Source organism: Anoplophora glabripennis, unplaced genomic scaffold (genome assembly GCF_000390285.2).
Source record: "Anoplophora glabripennis isolate ALB-LARVAE unplaced genomic scaffold, Agla_2.0 scaffold41, whole genome shotgun sequence".
Lineage (NCBI taxonomy): Eukaryota > Metazoa > Arthropoda > Insecta > Coleoptera > Cerambycidae > Anoplophora > Anoplophora glabripennis.
Window position 1 is genome coordinate 451,906 of NW_019416901.1, and position 22,527 is coordinate 474,432.

Sequence of the window (22,527 nt, forward strand, 5' to 3'; positions counted from 1 at the left end):
CATATTGTATGTTACAAAAATAATGAAACAAATATCTTTTTCTAGGAAATATTATTTAATTACATCACGATTAATGCACGTTATTTTTTATGTACTACAATTTCAATTAGGCAGCTAGAATTATTAAATAAGCTTCATATGTGATGTATTTACTAGAGATATCAACTATATTATGTACAATGTTAAATAATAACTTTTCCTATTTACATCTAAGTTTAAGTATGTCTGTTTCATTGTAGCATGTCCTTAATTTATAAGGTAAATATAATTTAAAACATATCTAAATCGCGTTGGGCTACGAAAGGTTTAAATAAAACTTTTACTTTATACACTAGGCATAGAATCATGATGAAACGTTCATGATTCTAAAAAAAATGAATAAAAGTTTTTTGAATTTCGTAGGCATTTTTAAAGAAAAGTAAAAATTTTTGGGATTTTTGAATATCCCTTAATTTCTCAGCCTAATGCATCTATTAATACATTTTAAAATGTATTTGTCCTAATCATTTATGTTTTTTTCTATTAATGTAAGTAAGTATCCAAATGAAGTGTAAATTTACAACGTTGTTTTGCTCACCGATTTAGAATGGATATGTTAACGTAAATTTACATTTTAATCAATTAATAAATATATGTAAATTATTTACTAAAAGTGATTTTAGTTATATATCAAAATAATCAATAATATAGTATGTAATTTTACATAAATATTGCCGTTCAGGTACATTTTTTAATATTTTAGTGTCTTTATCTTATTGATAGAGTAATTTCAAATTGTTCTTCAAACTTTAATCAGTATGTTTACAAACAAGATAAGTATTAACAAAATAAGTACTTATAGAATACTATCTCATACGTCTGGAAATAGATAAACAACTTTTACTTTTGACTGGCTCAGTTTGACAATGCGTTTTATAGTCTGCAGTTTTCTAAAGATTAATAAAGTGATGTGTAATGAATTTAGTGGTTGGTTTTTCTACTTCGTTTATATTGTTGTTTGTCACATCATTTCATTCAAATGGTAGGTACTTCATATCTTTTTAAAGGCGTATCCAAAAAAAAACCCATGCAAATCTGAATAGACATAAAGATAGCTTTATTGACAATATATACAAGTACATTTATGTCACAAATGATAAATATGTAGGTACATCAAATAAGGAAAAGTGTAAGAGTATTATTTTCAATCGTACGATTGGGAAGAGCGCTTTGGTTTGGATTTTACTGTAGGCAAGCCAAAACATGCTTCCTGTGAAGGCACTGGTAAACCACTGACTGCTTACAAAAGGCTTTTCCAAAGCTTCCCTTCGAAATCGACCCCAAAAATCTATTTCCATATATCTCGTGAAGGTTCCTGTGAAGTATACGCGAGAATAACATATGCACATTTTAATATGCTAAAATTAAATAAACTTTAGAAATAATTACTTGCCTCACAAACACATTCAAATAAAATGCAATTTGAGCTTTACAATGTTAATGGGGAATGTTTTATTAAAATTGTCCTAGAAAACATACGAGAACTGTAACATGTCTACAGCTCGACTTGTATATATATTTTGCAAGTAATTTACAAGTAAAGTAAATATTTCTGGAATTCTCAATTGTAGTTCTGTGCATATCTTTATCTTACATACATTGTAATTCGTCCGAGATAACTTTAATACTGGCTAACATATCAAATTCGAATTTGTTTTGCTTGTTTTTATACTGAAAATATAAATGTGACTTTAATTTGGCATCTCGAGCGTTATTTTAGAAAATTTTCAAAGGAACTGACATAGGCGTATTAAGGTAGAAAGGAAACGTAGGATATATTGATAAAACCAATTCTAGAAAACTTATTATTGAATCTGCATATAACCTGATTATTCTGGAAGTCGCAAGGAGAGAAATTTCACATTTTCCAGTAATATAATTTGAAAATTCAATTGCATTTATGACCTTCTTTCACTTTTCTGTTAGGTACACAACAAAATATGTTGTTATCCAACGCTCTAAACAAGTTGCAATAAGTGTGTTAATCAATCTTACCAACACAGTTTCTTTAGGAAACATAATCAACAAAAGCAAAGAATAGATTTAATTGCTAAAATATTTTTCTTTAGATACCCGGGTCTTATGTGAATGTGGCAAAGCAAGATGGATGGATATCCTGAAAAATAAGTGTTCATAAACTCAAAAAAAACGCAGTAAGGCCATATTTTTGCCATAATATTCTCGAACAGTAAAAGTTGCCATTGTTACGGTTTTGCATCACGATTTATCTAACGCAGTTTTACTTGCTAACTGCATCAATGAACTGCCAGAGGGTGCTTCACAGGAGTAAATTGAGAATTATGATAAAACAGATGGTTTCTAATCTACTTTTCAAGTAATACCGGGTTCTAATCGCTCGCTTTGTATCCATCATTATATTAAACTTTCTAAAAAGTATTTTTGTCGATATTTTTCATTACTGTGAAAGGTAACTTTCTCTTTATCACGAAGTTATGCGAGATTACCATCAGTCCGTAAAATAAATCTAATCAGCCCAAAATTATGTTTTCATTTAATTTTTCCTTGCTTTCCCCTACTTTCCGGAGTTGATTAATTTTCAATACATATTTTTCTTTTCAAAGTCTCCTTCAACAGAAGTAAACAATCCTTAGAAACTTGAAATTAATCTACTTAAAATGAATTTTTAATGCATAGACATCCTGCGGCAATGTTAGGCCATATTTTTTAAATCAAAACTTTTTTAACTAAAAAGCAGAATACCTATATCTTCTTGTACAGGCACAGTAAAACATAACAGAAAAATAAGTTTTTCGATATTTGAGATTTGCATTTTAAACTTTAAACAAATAATTCTTTATAGGAGAAAACATAGAACTTGAAGTTATTTTATATTTTTAAAAGGGATATAGTTTATTTATAAACATACTTTACATCTACCCGACGCCATGAAATGTTCCTAAACATTCCAACGGAGGCAGTTAAATAAATTTGCGTAGCCATTATTAAATTAAAGTGGCAGATTTTGGTTTCGGCGGTCTCGCATACCTTTAACCACAACCATTTTCAGCTGAAAAATACTTTTCAGGAGTCGGGTACACGCTTGAACGAGCCAGCCTGCTTGCCTTTATTAGACGGAGATTGCGATATTCCGAACAGTTTTGCTCACTGTAACGAGATGGTATAAAATGTGTCTTTGACAATAAAAACATCCTCTATTTGCTATTATATTCAAATTAGTTAATACTATAAACTATTATGAAGCATTAACCTATAAAAAAATAATAAATTATTTAACGAGATCAGCTCATATACAGGGTTTGGCGTGTATAATATATAAAAATTACACTACAGCTTCCTGATGATATTTGTAATAGAAAAGCATTATACAAAAGAGTTCTACCTTCGCGTTTTTTTTTTTGTAAATTCATTTATTCAACGAAAATGAAAGCCGACCCTGTGTTATTTATTAAAAATTTTAGAAATGTTTTTATGCGACCCGAGATGCAACCTTATAATTTAAGTAGGTATAATTTAATGCTTGTATGTAATACTAAAAGAAGGTTAGGTTACCTTGTCAAAAAATTTGTGCAGTCAACTGATTTTGTATTAGTATTGAATTCATTATTCACTTTATTATTAAATATTAAGCATCGTCCATAGACCCATCAGTGTTAAAAAGTGAAAGGTTCCAGACAAAAGTTTTTATTTTGTAATTCCACGATAGCGACAGTGAAATTTTTATAAAGAAGTAAAAAATAAGAATTACATTAAGAACGAGATTCTTATTTCTTACTTTGCTTAATTTTTAAGTTTGTGCAAAAACTAGTTTTACAATAAATCTTGAAAACAATGCATTTACTATTTCCGAACGTGTCAATATGGTGTTAGTGTATGGTGCAGCTGGAGAAAATGCGCTCGCGGCGACTAGGTTGTACCGGGAACGATGGCCACAACGTCACCCCCCATGTGCAAATACAATCCTACAGTGCGTTCAGCGGCTGCGAGATACGGGAAGTGTTATTCCTCGAGGAGAAGGACGTGGTCAGCAAGTGAACCTTAATGTTGAAGATGCAGTGTTGGAAAATCTTGACGAAGACCCCACAATTAGCACTCGACGACTCGCACAGCAAGTAGGAACCTCATCTCGTACCGTACATCGCATCTTAAGGCGCCAGCTGTTGCACCCCTATCATCTGCAACCAGTTCAACAGATTTTACCCCCGGATTGTGATCAACGAATGCGTTTTTGCAGATGGTTTTTACGGCAATGTGCCAATCAAGTAGACTTTCCTGCTTATGTTTGTGTAACAGATGAGGCGACATTTACCCGTGATGAAGTGAATTTCCATAATATGCACATATGGGCCGATGAAAATCCTCACGCGATTAGGGAAACTCATTTTCAACATCGGTTCTCGGTAAATGTTTGGGCTGGCATAATAGGCGATGTACTTGTGGGTCCCTATTTCTTTGAAGGACGACTAAATGGACCAACATATGCTGACTTTTTGGAGAACCGGTTGCCTGAATTATTGGACGATGTGGCATTACAAGTTCGGGCACGCATGTTTTATCTTCAAGATGGGGCTCCTCCACACAGTACTCGAGAAGTAACGACACTTTTGAATGAAATGTTTCCTCAGCGATGGATTGGACGCTTTGGTCCTGTGCCGTGGCCACCTCGGTCACCCGATCTAACTCCAATGGACTTTTATCTTTGGAGTCACTTGAAGTCATTGGTTTACAATACTCCAATTGCTACGGTGGAAGAATTGCGAAACCGTATACTTGAAGCTGCTGACACAATTAGGGGAATACCTGGAATTTGGGAAAATATTCGCCAAAATTGGGTGCGTCGGTGCCATGCCTGTATCCGCGCTAATGGGGATCAATTTCAACATTTTCTCTAGAAATGGTAAGTTTTATTTCATTTTGTTCCATATTTTAATGGAGTTTGTTTAGTGCACGCAGTTGGCAACTACAGATGCTTACGGATGTGGTTTTGTTTGCGAACTCTTGCAGTAACAACAATGCATTTAAGATAGTAATTACTATTAATTATTATAATAAGAAAATATCAGTTTTTTTAATATCTATTTTTCTTAGTGTAACCTGAGGGGTTATTTCTTTAATTATTATCTACCTTTAATTAATTATCTATTTAATTCTGGAAAGAGTTACTATTTAATAACTCGAAAGAGTTACTACATAATTCTCGAAAGAGTTACTACTTAATTCTCGAAAGGGAGTTTATTATCATTAGATATACTTTAATTGACACGTGGGAACTTAGAAATGTTGTATGTTCAGAAAATTACTTCCAAGCACTTACCCTTTAATTGCTTACGTGAGATGTAATCCAGTGGCTGGCTATACAGGGTAGCACTGAAGTTGGAGAAACAAAAGGAAACACAAAATTTCCGGGAAGGGTTTTATTAACAATAAACAAAACAAACAAACAAACAAAATAAAAACACAACGGCTCGACGACATTATTAATTAACTGATTCAATCGCGACAGCGTACCGAGAATCAGAGAATGCGCGCTCTATACAAAATTTGGAAAAACTGTCAAAATTAATTAATTAGCCCGGGACTCTAAAGTTAATAATTAGTCTGCTCAATGTGAAACCTAAGAACGAACTGCCGTTTTCTTTCAGATCCTTCTCGAATTCCACAATTCGCTTTGAACACGTCCATTTCTTGGGTCCAAAAGTTTCGGTTCTTATCTTATTGGCGGGGACCTGAACATCGGGATGCTTTAATAATTATCTAATTGACTGAATTTACATTTATAACAATAATTATATGACTTACTAGTAACCCTAGCCTTCCCCTATGACTCCGCGTAGCAATTACGGGACGGATTAGTCGGTCTTATTTAATCTACTCTTATAGCTAGGAAAAATCCGTCAAAAAAACCCAGCTGCTTAGGTATACTCTCTTTTCGAATTAATATCAATTTTACAATATAATTTAATTCTAATTTGGAATCTCCACGCTCTTCTTGTGGTTTCGCGCGTTATTAAATATCGATTTTTTTCTCATACTAGACGCTTAACACATGGCCCCGACTCTAAGCGAACTTGTTAAAATATTGGCAAATTTCTCCGAAGGACGACCTTGGCGACCTACTTGAAACCCATTAACCCTCCGATAATTTGTGACGACTGAAATATCTTACTTTCCGTTCCGGGAACTAATAAATAAATGACCGCGCGTCCCGACTTTTGTTACATTAGTTTGTACTTTTGCATTGAAAAATTCCCCAAAAATTGAGAAGGAAAGAGATATTTCCTTTAAAAGTTTATATTACCTATTTGATTTATTTAATACAGGTCAGATATAATGATTGCTAGATATTGCGAGTGTAAATCAATGCTGCACAGCTTTGATTGTATTATACAACACATGTTTTTCTATTTCTTTTAATATATAATGTACATATCCAATAGGCATTGGACATGGTAAGTCTATTTATCAACTCAATAAATGTATGTCTAAAAATAAATATCCCGCTGATGTTTTTGATACGGTGCTTGTGTCCGATATGAAAGACAGAAAATACGGAGACGTACCCAATCATTCAGACATTATTTCAGGAGGTATTTTGTTTACCACCGGCAAATATAATATATTGTCGACAGGAATCCAAATGAAATATATTTCTAGCTAGGGAACAAACGAAAAATATCCAGCTTGAGCCAGACCGCCTGTTGAGCGGTATCCAAAGCGTACCGTACAATTTATCAAACAATTCAACACTTTCTTGGCCATTTTCCGAATTCCCGGCTGAAATATTTCTTTGTAATTTACACCATCTGCATTCCATGCTCGAAATCTTAAAAATATTTGTTCTCTAGCCCACGCCTCTCCTTTGTTTCAGGAGGACGTGCACCTGAAACTTTGACGTCCTGAATAATGGGAATCCCCCGCCTGTATGGGAGCGGTCAGAACGGTTCTAACGGAGAGCATAACCACAAGTAAGTGCTTTTTTCTGTGTTCCCATTTCTCGTTTCTTTTGTTGATAACGCTCAAGTGTCAAATTTGAAACGTAGAAGGACAAAAGTATAGAAATAGCAATTTTGAACATGAAAAACCATTGTACCTAGCTGACAGAATGAGGAAAATCTAAAATGAATTGTAATATCACAACTCCACAAAGAAAGTCTTGCGCAAATGACCAGAATTAGTCCAGGAAACAGTTGGACGCGACTTTTTGTTTCGGCTAACTGAATTTATCACTATAGATGCTAAATATTATGTACCTACAATAACATATTAGTTTCCACAGTCATAAAAATTGGGGGAAGATTGTTTACATGGTGGTTAATTGTATAATTTTTACGTAAATTCAGGTTTTTCGCTTATAACTTTTTTCCGATCATTTCCACGAGAAAACAGTAAAGTATGTTTTTTTTCATCTTCAAAAGACCTACAAAACAAGGCCTCGAGCGTCAAAAAATATTGATTAGATCAAAAGTTATAAACAGAAGAAGTTTATTTATGACTTTTGAATTAAACATTTATAAACTGCGTTATTATTACTAGAACGTTTTGGCATCGCGTTCTCTCATTCCTTATCACTGTCTAATAACTCACACGAAATCTGGAATCGGTAAGTTGAATAGTTTACAATTTATGGCCTTATAAACAAATTAACTAATTATTAGTCTGGACTATCCCGAGCATCTTCCACAATCACATTGAAATCTATAATTTTTTTTAATTTCAAATTTGCAACCTGGATTTTTTTTATAGCCTTAATTACGCACGCGCATGATATAGTTATATATTATTACATATTCGGAAAGCTTATGAAAAGAGCTTCAAGTTAAAAAAAATCGTCAAGATTTGTTGATAAACAACGGAGTTAAAGACTGTCAAATATATTATTTTCATACGAATTTCGCTTATTTAACGGCAGGCCTATGAATATTATCGTCATTTTCTTCAGACTCGCTGTCGTTCGCTTCCCCCACCCTTCCGCCGCCCCACGGCTCGCCAAAAATCAAGCGACCCATTGACTTTTGACAATATTTCTTATGCACTTAACATACTTCCACAAATAAAATATTTTTATCTGGGAAAGTACTGGGGTTGCCGGTTATGACAGTATTTTTTTGCCGCTACCAACCTAATTTCTTTAACAATAGGCATTTTCTAACCTTAAACAGTTCGAGTACTTTATATCGAAGAAACCATCAGTATTTTCTTCCTTACCACAAGACTAACAGTTAATAGATGATTAGCGTTGAAAAACACTGATTATTTAGAAGATTAACAATAAATTCAATGTCTCTGAATTGACGGGTCGTATCGGTCGGAAATCTAAGAAAAGGGAAAGTAATTTTGATCAAATGGAAGTAAATATTAATATTTCTAATAACATTTACCTGTGACGTCAGCTTCTATCATTCTGGATCGCTCGGTATTTTGAGCCGCTGAATCCGAATCCGATGTGAGAATTGCCCCAGCAAATCAACATCTTATTTTTTACATTTTTCAAATTTATAGTCTTTCTGTTGGTACTCGAGATAATAAATTATCATGAGATAAGATTTATTCGTATTATGAACATAATAGCACTTGAGAAAGCTTTAAGGGATACCCGATCAATCACGAAATCGGAAATTTTCTGTAATCGTTTCTTAAAAAAAATGTTATTTATGATATAAGTAATTTAATCTATCGCTTTATGCTGCTTAAACGATGCCGCAAATGCAAGGATAATTTATCTACAATTTCCCGTACCATAAACTAAACATCTTTATCTACTGCATCCATATTTAATAGCTGCAAAATGTGACTGAAGTGCTTAACACACCTAAGGATTATGGAGCGGTGCATACTGGATATAGAGAGCTCGTGTTGAATTTATAATCATTTACCTAAATAAGGAAGAGCTTATTAATACACACAGCTCTTGCATTGTAATAATTAGTACTAAACATCCAACATATATGTAGGGGTAAACGGGGCATTTTTATAAAAAAAAATGAAAGATCTTAAAACTTTGTATTATAAATTAAATAATGGCAAGTGTTCAAGTATTGAAGTATTAATGTTTTTGCAACTGGAATTGTCAAAAATCGTAATTAATAGTAATCGACAACGACGGTAGCTGAGGAAATAAATATCATTTAAAAGTCCTCTAATGATGGGTAAATAATAAAGTAAATTGTAATTCTTGAGATAGTGAAATAGGAGCTTTGTCCTTTCAATGATACATTCAATTGTAATTTTACAATAAAATTACATTTGTTTGTACAAATTTTAAACTTGCAGCAAATGTAATATGCCATTAATATATAACCTTCACTAATTGTTGTAATTTTACAACTTCCTTGCAGTGTACTTTACCCCTATTTCTCCTACCGAGGCACCGCTATATTATAATTTCCTATAATCAAAATCCATTTCAATTCCTCGAGTATCTTCTCAGTATCGTCCTACCTAGTAGTGGTGATTACCTAGTAAATTACAGACAATAAACTAAACGGGCAGATAAGGCAAGATATAAAAATTATTAATACATTCACCATTAATTAAAAAAACGTCTGAAAATATTTATAGTGCTTTTAATACATTTATTGCTAATTACATGTGTTTACCCGATGTGGATTTATTTCGGAGCGAAATAGAGATAAACTTCAGGCTGTTAATAAAGTAGTAGTTGAAACGACGTCGTATAGTGTGTTGCTGTTTGTAGACTCGTCGATTTGGATAGTTCTTAGCAAAGTGATGAAGCGACAGCAGGTTAAGGTGAGATAAATAAGTATCATTTAAGAGTTTCAGGATATGTGACGATTATATTATGTACAAAAATCACATGAAATCGGTCTTAAAATAGTATTCTTGTTTTTTTATATCCTAACCATGTTTTTACTTTACCAAAACTTATATTACCTTCACAACTTCTTAAGTAATTGTTTACCTGAGGGTAACTTTTTTTTCTTCTTGATATGTGTTACTTGTTAGAAAGCTCGTGATTTAAGGCGAAAGTTTTTCCCAAATGTACAATTAATAACCTCATACAAAAAAATTATTATTATCAGTATAACAAGCTTCGTAAAAGTTCTTGTTTTCAACAACAAAAGTTGTAATTGTCATTTTTATAGAGATATGGTCTACTTCAGTTTAATTTTTGAACAAACGTTGTGGTAGAATACAAATAAATACAAATTTAAATAAAAATTCATAATAATACCATGAAATTATAGATTTTTTTTATTAAAAATGGCAATTTTTTTGCTGAACTCTCAGCAACACGCTCACAAACTGCTTCCATATTTTGTGTTGGACGACTTTTTGAAGATCGGCCAGAGTGTTTAAGATCACTAATTGATCCAATCACTATTCCGACCATATTTTGTACGAAAATTGCAAGCTGTAGCTGCTAAACTTTCATCATTTTAAAAACATTGGTCAACAATGAAAACGCGTTGTTTTTCCATGTAGAGATCTATCTTTAATAACCCTGACTGTCAGCCACGACGTTGTCTTTTTTTCATTGGCAACACTGCCGCAAAATGGCGCAAAATTCAAATCTTACGCGAATTTTGGGGTACCTGATACTTTCTCAGATCTGTGATATCATTCAGCATCATATTACACCTGGAAAATATTTAAAATTGTATACGAAATGCAGAATTCACACGAACACGCGGTTTGTCAAAATCTGACTCATCAAAATATTGACTGATAACGTGGATCTTGACTCACAGTGAATATATGAAACGATAAGAGAAAGGTTAATCTCTTTTTTAATATATCTAGGTTATATCAACGTAATAAATCAAATTTATTATATAGTTTTAATATTACCGTTAAAAAAAATAATTTAATTATTTTAATAGCAATATAATGTGATAATATTATTTTAATAGCAATATAATAATTTTAATAGCAATATACAATAAATTTAATAAAAATATGTTGTATATTTTTAATACTATGAAAATTTATATTTCGGTTTATATTTTAATTTTTATGATAAAATACCTGATAAAGAACCAAGTTAATATCAGGTAATCAAATCATATACACAACATTATAACATAAAATAATTGCATTATCATAAATAAGTTTATTTTTTAGGGTTAGTACAGGGTGTTGTACAGAAAATAATATATAGAATAATTTAAAAACGAAGCGATTTTCTAGGTTGCAAAACAAAACGTTATTTTAAAAATATATTCCCAGTTAACCTAAAATAGTAATAATTTGAAGTTTGGTATTCATTAATAATAAACATTGAGAACAAAATCTAAAAAAATGTTCCATCGACATGTGTTCAAAGGTACTTTAAATCTCAAAATAATATTTTGCCCTCAATCCGTCAAGGTAACTTAAAAAAGTTTTTTTTTTAAATTACTGATATTTTTTGCAGCAGTTTAATTTCCAATGATGCCATCTTTGTTTTCTTCCCTGATGATGGCATAATAGCCGAAACTAGTAGGAAAGTTTTTTATACTGAATAAAAAAGACTCATTTTTTTCAACTCTAGTTGAATCAACGTCTCTAAATCATGATAAAATAAATAAATTCTGTTTTCCACAAATCCTTTTTCACTTAATTCCCGATATCAATTGAAGCTCTGTATAATTCCTGCGGACATGTATTTATATTTTACGTTGCAGGTCCTTTATTTCTTCAGAGTTTGTTCCTTTGAACGGAAGTCCGCCTTAAAACCATTCTCATTTCAGCTTGCTCCATTAAAAATTTTATATTACAGATTTCTCCTTTAATAATCGCTAAGCGAGGGTATGCGGTTATGGGAACAATACCCGTACACCCTTCACCCTTCCCCATAATTACAATGTCATTGAATGGAAACAATACCTTCTGTCTTGCTGCAATTTAGTGGGGCAATTATTCTTTGGGTTTCGATTGTTGTCGTCGTCTGTTAGAGAGATATTTACAGCATTCCAGCCTGCTTAAATTCATGAACTTGCAACCTTTTTTCAGATCATTGGATTGTTTGATTATGCGAAAAAATTACATTTCTTGTGTGTACTTAATTGTGGTGTTTCTGAACTCTGAAATTATCTGTGTAGTTCATTGAAATGTTAAAGACTTAAATCACATATGCTACTTCTTTGTGCCCTACATTAGTTTCTCCACTTTGACAGTATACTTTATTGTGTCCAAGATTTGCATTTCCTTTGTCGACAGGAATTATAGTAATCTCTTTATTTCCTCCAGTTCCTTGATGTCTTAGACTTCTGTTCTACTCAAGTTCAATTTCGGAGATTTAGCAGTTCATAACATAGTTATGTGCTTTCAGCCTTTACTTTTCCTCCACTTCTTATAAGAGACGTCCACAGATTGCTAATGTCTCTCTCTCTCTCTCTCTCGGATTGGTCCTGGGTGCTCCGGCAAAATCCAGACCTTTGACAAGGACGTCCATGGAGTCACCAATTAGTACCAAAGAAGTTAGACTGATGATGACCTGCAACTTGTCCAAACTTATTGTTTGGAATGTTTCTGTAACAGTTTTCAACTTTCTCCTCTGTAAGGTTTTGACTTTCTCACTTGCTTTCTCTGTAATTAGTCTAGCTACCACATCTCATGTGTCTCTATGTAAATTGCCGGAAAGCTGAGAGTTTGTAATTTTTTATTTGATGACAACCGTATCTCTGTTAACAATAATGAAATCATTTTATTTTACATCTTTTTCGTTTCGTGATTGTAGTCACCATATTCCTTGTATCTATTACTGTGTCTTGTGCTTAATTAAACAAAATGAATTCGAGCGATTCTGAAGAGGATTCATCAGAAAAACCAACATGAAACTGATCGATTTAATTAGAAACTGATTTAAGTTTGTAACCAGTTGAAAAGAGTAATGCTGTAGATGCATCAGTTGTAATCTGACGCGTCATCTGCTGTAATAAGGAACGTGCGTATACTAGAAATTCGCAATCACTTCATATTATTATGACATCTCAATTTCTGTAATGGCCTTCTAGATCTAGATGAACAATTTTATAGACTAAAATGTCCGACATTTATTCAAATGGAATATATTAATTGTCATGGGTGAATCTAAAATTGAATGATCGATTGATAGGTATAAGGTTGTCCATACTTATCTATAACAGTTTTCCAGTAAAATCAGGTTCTTTTCTAAAGTCCGAAAAAGTAGCTATGTAACAGCGTCAAGAAGGCCTTGTGATTGTATTAGTACAACGTCGATACATAGGATTTTACAAAAACACAGCACAGCACATTCTTATCGCATCCAATTACACCAAGAGTTACTAAAAGTAGACTTTCAGCGGAGATTGGAGTTTTGTCAGTGGCCACTTGAGATGTTAAATCAAGTGATGATTTTTTTAACGGGTCATGAGGCTACTTTTTATAAAAATGGTTTCGTTAATAATCATAATTGCCATTATTATGACACAGTAAATCCTTATCAATTCCGGACAATTCATAGCCAATGATGGTCTTTGAACGTGTGGGGAACAATTTTGGGAACCCATGTTATTGGACCATTTTTTTTACCAGCATCTAACTGGAGCAGTTTATTTAAACTTTTTAACAAACACTCTAGAAGATTTGTTAGGCGACGTTCCGTTAACTACACTTCGAAGAATGTGGATGCAACATGATAGTGCTCCACCTCACAATATCGCTGCGGTTCGTCAGTTTTTACACGAAACTTTTCCCAACAGATGGATTGGGCGCGGAGAACGAAGGTCCAGGTGTCCAGATACGACAAGTTGCGACTTGTTCTTATGGGGATTTATATAAAGCAAAGTTTACGTTACACCACCAACTACCGCAGAAAATATGTGGCAGTGTATTACAGTAGCATTTCAAGAAATTACGCCGGGACATGCTGACCAATATTGAACAGTCTTTTAAAAACCGTTTGTGTATTAATCAAAATGGAAGACACTTCGAGCAATAATTGATGTAAATCAGTGGGCTAAGTATTCTTCTCCCTGTTGTGTTCCGAGATTCAGTTTGTTTCGTTTTGCGTTTTATTTTAGTTTTTGTTAGTGGTTTACTTTTGTTTGTCAAAATATTGACACTGTCAGTCCTAGGCCTGATAAAATGTGAGAGAAAAGTTGTTTTACAAGGCCTTCTTGACGCTGTTACATAACTACTTTCTCGAACTTTAGAAAGGAACCTGATTTTTCTGGAGAACTGTTAAAGTATGGACAACCTTATATCAGTCGAAAGGGAATTCAATTTTCTGTTCACCCATGACATGATATGGGTCATTCTATTTGAAAAAAAGTTTTTCAACTCGTAAGATTATGAAATGTAGGTCTCAGTATTTCCGAGTCTGAATAACGTACACGTTTTGCTCACACATGACAAGATAGAGTAATTTATGCCAAAACGAACTGTGGAAACTGCAGGTTTCTAACTCTTACTGATCCCTCTTCGGTAGAACACCGTGTATATGGTTTGTAAAAGTACACATCACCATCCTCCCCAGAAAACTAATCAATAAGCATAACGCTTCGTATCATTCTGTTGTTCAGGTAACGCGTAGGCTCCATTTAGTCCTCCCACAGGAAGTGTATGATTATTTTAGCAGCTTACTCGTTCGAGGCATTAAATAAGAACCGGGGGTATTTGGAAGGGGTGTGCTCATTGTTGTTCCCTGTCTTAATTAAATTAAATATTCACGCTTGTGCATGGTTCAGAAAACGGATACAACTTTTACCCACCCCATTGGAACAAAGCTTTAATTAATTTGTATTCTAATAGGTTGAGCTGTCTGGAATATTCAGCTTTGTTACCTGCAATTAAAGTAATCTGCTCCAGTAATCGTGACTGTTATAGGCGATGCTGAAGTGTCTGTATGCACGCCGTATGCATTCGCTGTGTTTCCTTGGAATCCACTTAACAGTTTTGTTAAATTAAAAGATAGGACAATGTTCTCCTCGTAGTCTTGTAAACACTTTGTTTAATTGTCCGCCTTCAACGTATTGTTAAGTTTCCGTCATTGGAAGCATCGGTAAAATTATGCGAGGTGTTTATTTGTTCGTTTGATCGAGGAAGCAATGGGAGGGAGATAATTTAATTAAAGTCATGCGAATGGTGCCGGAAATTTAGAGAGTTCTACGCGCAAAACATAAAACAAAGGGGTTGTGTAAGTCTTCTTCCTCTGATGTAATTGTTTTCCTTGAGCCTGCAGATGTTTTTAATATAATATGCTTAAAAGTTGGACATGACAGGGCATGAGTGGCATAATGTCCGTCTAGACTAGAGTGCATTGAACTGAGAAGTCAAACAGTTGATTGTTGATAATAAGACGTGTCGGTATTGTAGGGGCACGTGTTAAATGAAAGCTAAGAAGTAAAGATTTTGTCTGAACGTAGCTTGAAAGCTTCGGTACAAGAACTGGGCTATTACGTGGAGACGGCTCCTGTTATGGAGTAATTGGATTTGTCTGATGAAAGTTCGTAACTTTTGCTAGTTTGTTAATTAAAGTAACGCTTTTTCACACCAGCATTAAATTGACTCATGGGAAATAGTTGTAACGGATTGTAATTTCAGCTTCATGGAAATATAACAGTGGATATATGACAAATATATCTGATAAAAATGATGTAAATTTACTAAATTGTTACTTTTTACAATCTACTTTTATATTTTACTTGTCCCAAAATTCACGTAAAAAGTAATAAATGCGTGAGCAGGGGTGGCGGAGGGTTGATTTGGGGGGTTGAAAAGTTGTGCAAAATTGTATGATTGGGATTTCTGGCGAAAGTTGACGTCAAACAAAAAAGTATCCAATGCAAAAGTTGTAGATCATGAAAAAATCTCAACTTTTAGAGAAGTCACTTTTTAAGATAACCTCAAAATTTCCGAGAAAAATGCGAAAATCAAGTTTTTTTCTGATTTTCCGTCTTAAATAACCACAAATATTAATTTTTCCGGTCTAAAACACTTAGAAACAACATCGTACAGAGTTCTGCCATTAATCATTTTTTTCGTTTTTACATATACTTTTTGGTGAAATTAAAAAATCTGTAATCACAGTTCAAAAACATGCTCAAAAATGCAAAAAAAAATAAAAAATTACTTGCGACAATGAATTTTTCAGTAATTGTTGATAATTAAATTATAAAAAATCAAAAACTGATTACACTATTCAATTGTACGAAAATTCGTTGCCATAAAAGCGCAAAATTAGCCTCATTATATTAAATCTAGAGCGCCAAACTAAAAGTAATTACGATATTTAACTGTAGCCGTGTGTAGTGAGTTCGTTAAAATTTCAGTGTCAGTCTCGCTTTAATGTAGCTTAGTTGGAGTGGATTAACAAACTTTAATGTTAATTTTCTCGTGTAAACTATCCTAATCCGTTTATGCAACGTTTCTATGAAATTACACCCAGAAAACAGTTTGTTACTGTAAATTGTAGAGAACAGGGTAGTTTTTAATTTTATTTATAGAGTATGTCGATTCCATGAATTCCGATTCCAACAGACATAAAAAATTGTAGTTTACGATTATCGATAGAATCGCATATTTGCCCCTAAGCTTCTAGGATTGGCCATTGTTGATACCATCAACTTGGCAGCATAATAGTGCATGACTTGACCACTTATTTTGATGAACGTCCCATAGAAGAATATCTGAAATAATACTGTAAATTATTCTGGGAAATATTTTGACTTATTGCTGAATTGGAGGCAATTTATAGCTTTTAATTGACCTTGGTGGATATCTAACATTCTAAGTCACATTTAAATGTGATATTCTGAGCTACATCCGAGTGTGGATATCTAATATTCTGAGCCGCATCTGAATATGGATATTGCACATCTTAGCTGCATCTGAATGTGGATATCATAGTCTGAGGCAAATCTGAACGTGGATATCTAATATTATGAGCCACATCTGAATGTGGAAACCTAATATTCTGAGCCACATCATAATGAAATATTTAATATTTTTAGCCAAATCTGAATGTGCATAGATATCTACTTTCTGAGCCACATGTGAATATGGATATCTAATACTGTGAGCCACATCTGAATGTGGATATCCGATATTCTGACCCACATCAGGATAGAATAATTAATAATTCGAGCCATATCTCAATGTGCATGCATTTCTAAGCCACATGTGAATATGGATATCTAATACGGTGAGCCACATCTGAATGTGGATATCCGATATTCTGAGCCACATCATGATAGAATAATTAATAATTCGGGATATGTCTGAATGTGCATAGATATCTATTTTCTGAGCCACATGTGAATATGGATATCCGATACTGTGAGCCACATCTGAATGTGGATATCCGATATTCTGAGCCACATCAGGATATAATAATTAATAATTCGAGCCATATCTGAATGTGCATAGATATCTCCTTTCTGAGCCACATGTGAATATGGATATCTAATATCGTGAGCCACATCTGAATGTGGATATCCGATATTCTGAGCCACATCAAAATATGAATAACTAATATTTTGAACCGTTTTTGGTTGGTTTCTTCAGTGAAAGCTATGAAATTAATTTTAACTGGTTTTGACCAAATATTGGGTTGCTTAAGAAATTTAAAAAAATTTTCGCTCGCCTAGTGTGTCTGTTGAATTACCTGCAATTGGGCAGTCTTTCTCGACAAGGTCTGTATAGTATAGATAATTAGGTTTTTGTTTTATGTACATCGTTAGAGTTTGACAAACTACAGCTTCATATATTTATACATTTTGTCCTCGTCCTCACTTTCTGAACTGGTTCGTGGAACACGTTGTATGCAATATTAGCAATAAAACGTCAATTTCTGCCACTTATGCCGAAAGTACAAACTCCGAACCAGTTCGTAATGACTTTATCTGCGGTGAAATTTCTATAACACTGTACGCGTGGAATCATCAAATAACCATTATCGCCATCATCCCACATCAAAGTGGAAAGAGGGCCGAAATAATGGTTCCACTATTGCCGAGCCGCTGAGGGTATAGACGCCCCTAATGTTATCAGGCTGAACGTAGTAAAAATTTATTAAAATCCAGAGAACTCTGCTTATATTCGTGCAATTAGTTTATATGCGCGTTTGATGGAATAGACCGGAAACCAATCGTTTTTCGATAAAAATGTTATCTTTTCGGTGCAGCACAGTAGTTACATTTTAGCTCTTTTAGTTTCAAAAATGAAATGCATTGAAATTTGTATATGCAAATATTTTCTTTCGGTATGCAATAAAATTAAACTCTCTCAACAGTAAATAAAAATGTTTTTTATTTAAAACCAAACGCAGTGAAATGAAATGTCAGTCGGTTGTCGGAGCGAACGTTCGTTGGAGAGTGCTCTTGTGGAGTCGCTCGAGGTAGATGTATTCTCAGTCCCTGGCGCCAGTCTGCCGTGGTCCTTTTCTGGGACGTAATACTTAAGATGAGTCACTTGCAGACATATTGTTCCCTATTTCCATATTCCCTATTTATCAAAGAATTAGGGCAAAACTGACGCCAAAATTAGTTAAAAATTCTTATTTATCATGTCAAAAAACATACTAGTGACAATTTTTTTATTCATACTCTTGGCAGTTTTCAAAATTCTTGAGAAATTTCAAAATAAAATTGAAACATTGAACGCCCTGAATCCTTGAAACCAGCCACATTTGCATAAGGCATATTTGGCTCAATCGACTTACTTTGGCCACCAGTATCCGAGATTCGGGACTTCCCAACCTTTCGCAGACACCTTGTATAGATTTTCAATACAGGTTGTCCCTGAAAAGGATGGACAACGCTTGACCACAGGTTCATTGGATGAAAATAAGACTATTTAGCCTAACTTAACTATATACAAAAGTGCACGCCTACTGAGATACTCGTATAGCCTTCTAAATAAAGAATAGATAACCTATTTTTTTCAAATAATTTGAAAACTATTTTTCTTAGAAACTTCAAATTTGGTACACTTATTTTTTTATATAAGGGCAAGGTAAATATAGAATTTGGAGAGAATACATATACAGGATGTTCTATTTCTAGTGCCTGTGCGCCACTGGCTATCCCGTAACATTTTTGTGTGTATGCCAATGACGACAGAATTTATATTTTTAAAAATAGGCACTATTTTAGAAGATTTTTTTGCTCTTACAAAATTTCGATATCGTTTATGGATTTCCAGTAAAATTCGCATTTTTTATACATTAAATATAGGTAAAAATTCCGATTTATAAAAAATAATTTTTAACTGCAGCCTCAAAGCAGGGAATAATAATGAAAAAACGTCACATTAAAAAAAATAACTACACATTTTTGGTATTAGTATTATCAATCAATAAAATAAAAAACAACACTAATATTTTAAATAAATGATATCAACTAATAATGTAAGAAAGGCGACATTAACATTTTAAATAAACTGATATTTGTAATCACATTAAAATAATATTACAGTTACTTTCTTGTTCTGAAACGCAAACATTAGTTCTTCGAAAATTAGAAATTATCCAATAATTGTGCATTACCTCTCATAACATTAATTTCATGTTGTATAAGAATATGGGAAAGATCTCATATTCGTTTTCTGTATTTACTGAAAAGTTATTTTAAACTGTGGTCTTCAACGCTCCCCAAATGAAACAATTACCCGGGGATCGAGGTGGCCATTTTAAAAGGGTACTATTTCCTCTACCTATCCACCTGTTAGACCTTTAATAACCTGTAATACCTACCTGTACCCTGTAATACATGTAACCTGTAATAACTGGTCTTTTAATACTCTATTAAAGGAACTTTTTGAAAGCTAACCTCTGCCGCTAAACGCCTTTTATTTACTTGAGGAATTTCTTCGACCCTTTTCAAAATTTGTTCCTCTAGCTGAATAATTCCGGCCGTACATTATCCACGATTTAATGTTACAGGTAAGAAACGTCCTGTTTCCCGAAGACGTCTCTCCGCATTAGTAAATGTTTTGTGATTTGGAGTTTTTCGATTAGGAAATCTTTCAGCATATGTTCGAACAGTAGCACAACAATTTCCTTCACAATAACCCAAAACTACTAACATATCAGTTTGTTCAGCAAAAGTATAAATTGCAATAAAAAACAAAGTAAGCTAAAATTAAATCACAGCTAGCTTGACACAGAACCTTTTAATTATTGTTATGAATTTGTTTCTCTGTTATATGGCACCTCGTACTAGAATGTTCTATTTATCTTAAACTGATTTTATATTATTTAATGTGTAAAAAATACCAATTTTACTCGAAATCCATAAACCATATCAAAATTTTGTAAGAGGCAAAAAATCTTCTAAAATAGTGCTTATTTTTAAAAATATAAATTATATCGTCATTGGCGTACATACAAAAAAGTTACGGGATAGCCAATGGCGCACAGGCACTAGAAAGAGAACAAACTCTATATGTATTCTCGCCAAATTCTACATTTACATTGCCCTTATATAAAAAATTATGTGTTGAAGTTTCTAAGAAAAACAGTTTTCAAATTATTTTAAAAAAACTAGGTTATCTGTTCTATATTTAGAAGGCTATATCTTAGTAGGCGTGCACTTTTGTATATAGGTAAGTTAGGCTAAATAGTCTTGTTTTCATCCAAGGAACCTGTGGTCAAGCGTTGTCCGTCCTTTTCAGGGACACCCTGTATATATTTTTGTTAATATTATTATTAGATTTTACTTATTGCTTAACAATTCGTGGTGATGCTGTATAAAACAAAACTATAACATCCTTGCCTCAAGGTCCTAGAAATTTTTTATTAAACCGATTCCATCAAATACGGAAGCATCCCCTGTGGGGCTTTTTCCGCTCCCATTGTACGTGTTTATAAATAAACCCTTACCTATTCCATATCAATTCCCTCTCGGTCCTCTATTGTGCCGTGGAAAGCATTTTTCCATTGTTGGAATTAATATTTCCGGAGCAAATCTTCGCTTTCCTACAACCCTTAATATATCGCGCAATCTTTTGTCTCTAACTTACACTGCCAATCTTGAACTCCCTCTGCCGAAATCGATGACATCGCGATATGATCCTTCGCGATTGTTTAATGAATAATAATCCATTGAAAGTTCCTTGTAATGTAATGGGGAGAGGGGTAGAATAGGGCGGATTAAACGTGACAACCTCACATTTCCGTGAAAAGTGTCAAGTGCCTCAGTCAGTGGCGTAGATACAGGATTCAACATATTTTATTACATATTAAATTAATTTTTAAACTTTTTATGGGGTAGGGGTTTCTTATTTATAATTTTATGTTACAACTTCGTGCTACACTGCAGAATAGAAGAAAAACTGTCACCACCGGCATTATCAATCTGTCTAAATATGTGCTTTTAATTTTTTTTATCTGAATTTTGGATCCTTTCATGTTTTGAGAACTTTTCCAAATCTAAAGTCAATTATTGTATTACGACAAATGTAATTATTGTGTTTGTATCATGTTTGATATCCGTAGACTGAAGATGTAATAAAGCAACGAAACGCCGACTTTTATATAAGGATAGAACACTAGTTCTATTGCTTCAATGTTATATCGCTGATAGTTTGTTCAGTAGAGAATTTGAATCAAATTATTCCTTTCAAACGTTTGGTGTTCCCCAGGGTTCAATATTAAGCCTCCTATTTATATTTATTAACTGTATTGTCAAAGGTCTAAATGTTTACTAGCCTCCATATGCAGTCGATACAATTATATTTGCAAAATTGATTGTGAAAACTTGCAAATTGCCTCTAAATGTAGCCAAAATTAAGTCCTTTTATCGCTTATATTTAATTGTTTGCTTGATAATGTTGAGAGTCCTAACGTCGTTGAGGATTTTAGTATTTATTATTTCAATCACATTTTGGATTTGTCCGGAGTATACTATTCTGAAAACTTCGATTTTGTTACACGAAATTCAAAAATATTTAAATACTGGGTGTTTATAAATAAGTGCGATATATTTTAGGGGGTGGTTACCGAAGTTATTTTGTGAAAAAAAGTTCATATAAACGTAGGTTGAAATATGCTTCGTTTCCGAGATACAGAGTGTTTAAATTTTAATTTTTTATTTATTTTTATTAATTATTTCAGAGTTCCATTTTTTTATTAAAAAGGTTTGTGGCATTCTAGCACGAACGCCACTGGTGCAAATAGAAATATTCGGATCACCCCAAAAAATGCACATTTATCCATCCAAAGCGTTTTTCAAGTTTCTAGTCAATATCTTTAAAACTTGAAATAATTAATAAAAATAAATAAAAAATTAAAATTTAAACATTCTGTATCTCGAAAACGAAGCATATTTCCACCTACATTTATATGAACTTTTTCTCACAAAATAACGTCGGCAATCTCCCCCTAAAATTTTTCGCACTTATTACTTACACCCTGTATTTAAATATTTTTATGTTAAAATAAATAATTACCAAATTTTTTAAATTTTTACAGATTTCCAAAGAATGTTGACATAAAGTACAGATATGTGAAAGCTTTTATAAAACAGGATTGGATACCATCAACATTTTCACGTATAATCACTTTGAAGAAAATTTTTTTAATTTCAACAAAATGTAGTCCGCAAA

The 22,527-nt window shown here is 33.1% G+C and overlaps 1 protein-coding gene across 4 annotated transcripts in view; it reads left to right on the forward strand.

Annotated features, from left to right (window-relative positions):
* LOC108917188 (tyramine receptor 1) overlaps positions 1–22,527 on the forward strand; it is a 147,054-nt gene that overhangs the window by 100,796 nt on the left and 23,731 nt on the right. The window contains exons 1-2 of one of the 4 annotated variants that reach the window (XM_018723670.2): positions 930–1,021; positions 6,887–6,983. The exons of 1 other annotated variant lie outside the window; for it this stretch is intronic. The gene's annotated coding sequence lies outside the window, so the exon portion shown is untranslated. Of the gene's footprint in view, positions 1–929; positions 1,022–6,886; positions 6,984–9,691; positions 9,766–22,527 lie in introns of those variants that run through there. 2 more of the 4 variants (XM_018723671.2, XM_018723673.2) reach the window with 2 other exon arrangements.